The sequence below is a fragment of the Lates calcarifer genome, linkage group LG1 (genome assembly GCF_001640805.2).
Source record: "Lates calcarifer isolate ASB-BC8 linkage group LG1, TLL_Latcal_v3, whole genome shotgun sequence".
Lineage (NCBI taxonomy): Eukaryota > Metazoa > Chordata > Actinopteri > Centropomidae > Lates > Lates calcarifer.
This window is the reverse complement of record NC_066833.1, coordinates 15,800,133-15,807,589: the sequence shown is the minus strand read 5'-3', so window position 1 is coordinate 15,807,589 and position 7,457 is coordinate 15,800,133.

The window sequence follows — 7,457 nt, the reverse complement described above, 5'->3', positions numbered from 1 at the left end:
AAAGGATTAAATACAATTTTTTTTGACATCCAAGTGACAAATCTAGATGTACAGGGCATCTAGTATTTGGCCCAGCATGACCCAGGGAGACATCAGGGAGTTTTCTACAGTATTATCATGGAATTCCAGACACCAAAATCCCTTATGTAGCAAAAGGGTCAGCTGTGTCACTCGCACCCTTATTCAGTATTGACAGTTCAGCTCTCTGTCTCAAGAGTCCTGTCAATTTATATCGGACACCAATTGGCACCAATCTTTTAAGTAAGCTTCCCTAATGCAAGATTTAATATTTGTGCTGAGAAGGCAGACTTTACTCTGGCATTATTACATAAATTACAGGAACAAGAATACTTCCCGTTGGATGAATAGTTAGAGGATGCCCAGGCCCCATTTGGTGATGGAGATTGCAGTCGGTTCAGCAGTTTCCTGCGACCCCGGGAAAATCAGTGAGGCCATGACCAGAGAAGTTGTCCTGGACTGGAAGAAGAGGAAGACCACCAAACCGTCCTTGATGATGATGATGTGTCCATGCCATGTGATTGATGTCTTCAGGTGTGTTTTCTCAGATATTATACATTTTTTTGTAGTGTTTGGTTGCTTTGTGCTAATTATTATTATTATTATTATTTTGTCAGATATCCAATCTTCAGGAAGCTTTGATTGTTGTGGCCTCACCTAAGCGCACCAAGCCCAGCACGCTGACTTGACCTCCTGACCTCCAGCCCCCACAAGTCAAGCAAGCCTCTGCAAAGTGGCATACCAACATTGCACAACTCAGCTGACTAAACAGAAACTATGGCCATTAATTAACAATGTAAACTTGACAAGATGCATCTTTTTGAAACCAATTCCTGCAAACGTTGGCACAAACCATGTACCACCTAACCAGCAACCAGCAACAGACTCATCCACCCACGTCCTGCTTAGGAGGCTCTTTCTTGCCATCAGACTCAACACAACACAAATTGGACACCCATCTGGGAGAAATGCAACCACAACATAACTAGGAGAAGGACATTTTGTAACTGTCTTTTCAACATTCACTGCCATGTCTTGTCATGTCTGCAAAGGGGGTGGTTTCCAAATTTGGCATTATTGTTTTTACATATTTGGTAGGATATAGCAGTAGACCATTGACAAAGCAGCCAACTTGAGGCGCTTGACTCTGATTTGTCCAAGTGGTTCAACAGACTCCTCTTCACACTGACCTTAAGTCACTGTCTATAAATTTGATTTCTAACATGGTTGGACAACATGTCTTCAGAACTAGTTCTCAGAGACTACCCTGGTTCATCTTTGGATAGTCCAGGTACACAGTGTAGGTTGATGCAGATTAATTGGAGATCGTAAGTGAGAGAATTTCATATACAATATATCAGTGTAGTTGTGTTGCTGTCAATCATCACCACCAGAAGTTTGATACCAAATTTATAGTTATTGTACTATACACACAAATGGATTTTGAAGTTAAAGGTTGTCTTGTTTTCCTCTGCCAAGTTTAATTCCAACTGGAGACCCAAGTAGAACCTTTTTAATTTGAAATAGGTCTGGTGTCGTTAAGTTTTGTATCCGTATTTATATCCGCGACATTGGGAGGCCTCCCAGCAGGGGAATTTTATCCCACCCCTGCAAAGCGTTATGCCACTAGGGTATAGTCACATCAGTCGCTGATGAGATGCATTGCAACTGAGACAGGATAAATTGTGCAATTTCATATGTACATGGGATTGTCCTTTTTATTGCTTGGTGGATGGTTTACGGACAGTAGAGCGTTTGGGCTCTCTGGGAGGGAGTAAACTTGGCAGAGAGAGACAACTCTGATACCTCTGATAGGAATCTGAAGAAGCTTCTGCACACCTGATTTAGGTATATTTCCTTAATTTTCAATCTACTGGCGATGACTTCGACAGCAATAATGGCTATGAAAACCAAACTGACGTGTCAAGTGTACCAACTTGTCGTCATATTTTACGATTTGCTCCTACTCAGTTACCTGGTATTGACATGCTTGAATTAGAAACATAATACTGTGGGCTGAATTTCAGAGAAGGTATTGGTGTTGTTTTGAGGAGAACGCATAAGATAGAATTAGAACTCTAAGACTTTGTAATTAGTCAGATACTGCAGGGAGAGTACTGATGGTAGATGAAGTATCGCCATTGTTAATGTTGAAGGAGATATTTACAGGAGACTGTTGTAGTGTTAAATGAGTAAGCTTGTATGAAGTGAGATTTCCATTGTGGAAGATCTACTTCTATGATTTCTTTTGTCCCTTTTAAAATAACTTTGTCACTTGGATGGTGAAAACCTTGTACTCAATTATATAGTGATCGATTATCTTGTCTCTTTATTTGACCAATTTACCAACCATCGTCTTTCTGCAGGTCCAAGACACATTGCTGGTAACCTGCTAAGATGACTAAGTGGGATTTGATACATCTGACCTACATGTTGGATAGTTGGATGACATTTGAAACTCTCTCCCCCCTTACCTTTCCAACATCAGTTAACAGGTATCTGTGTTACCCATTGTCTGTAACCTTCCAGAATTGACGATCTGGTGGACATACTTCATGCCACGATTGGCCAGCTTAGAGAGTCTTTCAGGATAAGGCTTAGTCCAGTGTCTTGGTTTGTTGCACAGGACGCAGCTATCACCTGGTTGTCTAGACAACATTCCTCCCCACTCCTGATTATGTATCTACCCTAAAGTCTCTCTGTCTGGATTAATTCTTGTTTGGCTGCACATAAACAATCTCACTTCATTGTACTCGGGTCTTCTTTTCTCTTCATCTGTCTTTTCAACATTCACTGCCATGTCTTGTCATGTCTGCAAAGGGGGTGGTTTCCAAATTTGGCATTATTGTTTTTACATATTTGGTAGGATATAGCAGTAGACCATTGACAAAGCAGCCAACTTGAGGCGCTTGACTCTGATTTGTCCAAGTGGTTCAACAGACTCCTCTTCACACTGACCTTAAGTCACTGTCTATAAATTTGATTTCTAACATGGTTGGACAACATGTCTTCAGAACTAGTTCTCAGAGACTACCCTGGCAATGCCAGAGTGAAATCTTAAGTTCTGTCCTGACAGAATCATCAACATTTGGAACAAACATTTACACATTTTCTCCAAATTTGGCAATCACAACCAGAAATGAGCCAGGACGTCTTAACACTACAGAGAACAAGGTAAACAGAGTCGACTCATATCACATAAGAAGGCAAGGCTTTTCTCCTTCCCCTTCTTCTCTGTGTGTGAGGAGGTCTGTGCTATAAGGAATATTATTGTAAACTTAGACCTTGTTGCTGATTCTGTCCTAAAGCTGTACTTGTAATGGATAAGCAACTTGGAGGTATTTTAGAAATTGGGGGGAAATAAAACCAAAAAAAAAAAAAAAACCCTAGACCTATGAGTGAGCATATAGACTGCAGACCCTTACTGGGTTGTGTGCTGTGGTTGTGCAGTTTCCAAAACCAGACAAGGATCCCTCTGGTTTTTTGAATCAGCTGACCATGGTATGCTATTATGAGCTTACTCCAAGACACATTCTACAATTGGACATACTTTTAGCAAGAAAGACAGTATGTTTAGCATTACTATTTGTGGATGATGTGAGTCTGAAGAATTTGGGTGTATCAGGGTTTGGCATTTGAAATTGTCTGCTTTGTCAGTGGTCTACAGCCACATCTTACCGAACACGTGAAAACAGTGCCAAGTTAGGAAACCACTCCCTTTGCAGATGTGACAACAGCAGCAGTTGAATGTTGGAAAGCTGCATGATGAGAAAAGTAGACCTGGGGAAAATGCAGTAGGATTATTTGATGTGCAGCCAAATGAGAGTTGATGTAGACAGAGGAACTTTGGGGAGGATACAGAATTGGGAGCTGAGGGGGAACTTTGTCTAGACAGCCAGGTGATAGCTGTTTTCTGTGTAGCAAATCAGGACACTGGATTAAGCTTTGTCCTGAATGACTCTCCAAGCTGGCAAGTCATGATGTGACGCATGTCAGTCAAACTGTTGATTCTGAATAGCTACAGACGATGGGCAACACAGGCACCTGTTAGCTGATGTTGGAAAGGTGTGGGCAGGAGGGAGTTTCAGATGCTATCTAGCCATCCAGCATGTAGTTCAGATGTGTCAAATCCTGCTTGGTCATCTTAGCAGGTTGCCAGCTCTGTGTTTTGGACCTATAGACAGACATGTTGAATTGCAAATTAAATAGTAAAACAAAAGGTGAAATCAAAGGATTAAATACAATTTTTTTTTGACATCCAAGTGACAAATCTAGATGTACAGGGCATCTAGTATTTGGCCCAGCATGACCCAGGGAGACATCAGGGAGTTTTCTACAGTATTATCATGGAATTCCAGACACCAAAATCCCTTATGTAGCAAAAGGGTCAGCTGTGTCACTCGCACCCTTATTCAGTATTGACAGTTCAGCTCTCTGTCTCAAGAGTCCTGTCAATTTATATCGGACACCAATTGGCACCAATCTTTTAAGTAAGCTTCCCTAATGCAAGATTTAATATTTGTGCTGAGAAGGCAGACTTTACTCTGGCATTATTACATAAATTACAGGAACAAGAATACTTCCCGTTGGATGAATAGTTAGAGGATGCCCAGGCCCCATTTGGTGATGGAGATTGCAGTCGGTTCAGCAGTTTCCTGCGACCCCGGGAAAATCAGTGAGGCCATGACCAGAGAAGTTGTCCTGGACTGGAAGAAGAGGAAGACCACCAAACCGTCCTTGATGATGATGATGATGTGTCCATGCCATGTGATTGATGTCTTCAGGTGTGTTTTCTCAGATATTATACATTTTTTTGTAGTGTTTGGTTGCTTTGTGCTAATTATTATTATTATTATTATTTTGTCAGATATCCAATCTTCAGGAAGCTTTGATTGTTGTGGCCTCACCTAAGCGCACCAAGCCCAGCACGCTGACTTGACCTCCTGACCTCCAGCCCCCACAAGTCAAGCAAGCCTCTCTGCAAAGTGGCATACCAACATTGCACAACTCAGCTGACTAAACAGAAACTATGGCCATTAATTAACAATGTAAACTTGACAAGATGCATCTTTTTGAAACCAATTCCTGCAAACGTTGGCACAAACCATGTACCACCTAACCAGCAACCAGCAACAGACTCATCCACCCACGTCCTGCTTAGGCCTTGCCATCAGACTCAACACAACACAAACTGGACACCCATCTGGGAGAAATGCAACCACAACATAACTAGGAGAAGGACATTCTGTAACTGTATTTGTGAAGATGATTCTCTGAAGTGGGTATTCAGCCCATAGATTATGTACTATGACTCCATTTAAAGTCTGTATTGGTATCTGAAGTACATGTATGCTCCTGTGTTGGATATCAAGTAAAACTGTTGCCAATTTCCTAATTTGTTTGGTTTGCCTGGGTTTTTTTTAGTTATCATGCTAACAGCAGCAAAACACAATACTTGTTTGCTCAGACATAGCCTTTGTGAAATGCACAGTAGTTGTATAGTAGTTAAACAAACATGGACAAGTTGCTGAGTTTCCTGTCTTCATGAGGGAATGACATGTAGGTGATTAACTGTGTCTTTAATGAGGCCAATTAATCTATTAAATATTTTTCTCTGCAGTTCTTTAGTCCTGTATGCTGGTGGAAGCTGAACAGCTCAAATGACAGGATTGAATTAATGGAAAGAGTGCACAAAGTAATTGCATTTCACCACAACATACTCAGATTTTGTGCAATTTAGGTATTTTGACTCCGTTTATTCAGCATTGTCCTTACTTATCCTGTAGAACAGATTAAAGTGTGTACTGTGAAAAGTTTACATACAGTAGCAGTTTTAAATGCTGATGAAATCCAGTGATTGAACTTGTTAAGATACCTTGCCCTAGTCACTGATAAAATGTCTAAAAGAACCTGTGGTTATGGTCCCCAGTGACCCCAAGTGCAAAATGCCCAAATAAAGGTTTACTTATGGCCTTAGTCTGGTCTAGTTTGTTTGCTAAAACTGCCTCATCTGTCCTATTGGTTCTAACTGATGCTGAAGATATATCTAGATATTTTCTAACTGTCCTTCGATTTTAATTTCAGCATTTTCACAAGGTCCAAAGATAACAAGGCAGAGTTATGGATCATCACCAGATCTGTTTCCTCCATCTGTGACATTTTTTCCTTATAAATACCTTACTTTGATAAGTAGGGATAAGAGAGAAAGGAGGGCCCTGTCTCTAAAATCAAAGGACTGACTAGGTAGGCTTGTCTGACTTCTAACTGGAGGCATAATTATCACTACTCTAATTGCTGGAAATTTTAATTTCAAAAAGTAATGGGTGGCTTCCTTCTTTCATAACCAGACTCCGTTTCCTCATCTGTCATAGTGAGTATTGACTGAGTCCACAGTAGAGTGGTTTTACAGTGAGTCTTAAGGCTGGTTTCTAGAGCCTGAGATGTTGTGGCTGCACGGTGAGGGAAACCTCCTCACCTGGACAGACAAAGGTCCTAATAACCTCTATACTGTCAGCAGCAGTGACTGTGGAGAGGAGACACAGCAACAGCTTCACCTGTAGAGTCCAACGGAGGATCATCAACCAGACCAGAGAGACACAGATCAGTATTACAGGTATACAGGGATTATAAGTTTCTGGATCAGCATTATGTCCCTGTAATGAGATATGTTCATTGATATTTACAGTGGAACCTAGAGACTCAACAGCACAAACCAGCCATAATTATGCTATTATAATATAGTATTATTGTGTAAATATATTATTGTATAAAACACATTTTTCTTATGTTTATGCACTCTTGGGACATTTTTAAGACATAGCTAAGACTAGCTTTATTCACCTTAGCTGGGCAGCACATAAAATGACTGTGCTAGCCTATGGGGATCCTGTGCTATTGTTCATTAGGTGACTTCCGGGACAAAATAAAAATAATTTAACGCACAATGTCCCAAAACGAAAATCGGAAAATGGCTCTTTTTTGTTTTCCGTTCTCCTACTCCAAAATGAGAAATAGGAAAAAGCTTGTCATCTGTTCTGTTTTCCTACTTCAGAACGAAAATCGGTTGGCTGTTGTCGTGTTGTACACAGACAGGCATGAGCCAACTGTGTGAGTGTGTGGCCTCAGTCTACAGCTCTGCAGCTTGAAAGCCTTCTGACTGGCTAAACAGATGCCTGCACGATTATTAGACAGGAGTATGGGTCAGTAAGAATTTTACATTTTGTAATGAATAAAAGTATAATAGTTTACATATTTATTTTTAATAACCAATAAAATGAAATGATATCTCAGCTTGATTGAGTTTTAATGCCTGGATATTGTTGGTCATGTTCTATTCTAGCTGTAATCTGATATTTATTTATGCTATATATTTACACAAGCGCTGAGTTACAAATACAAACATATGTCTAACAGAGCTAATAAATACTGTATGTTATCCC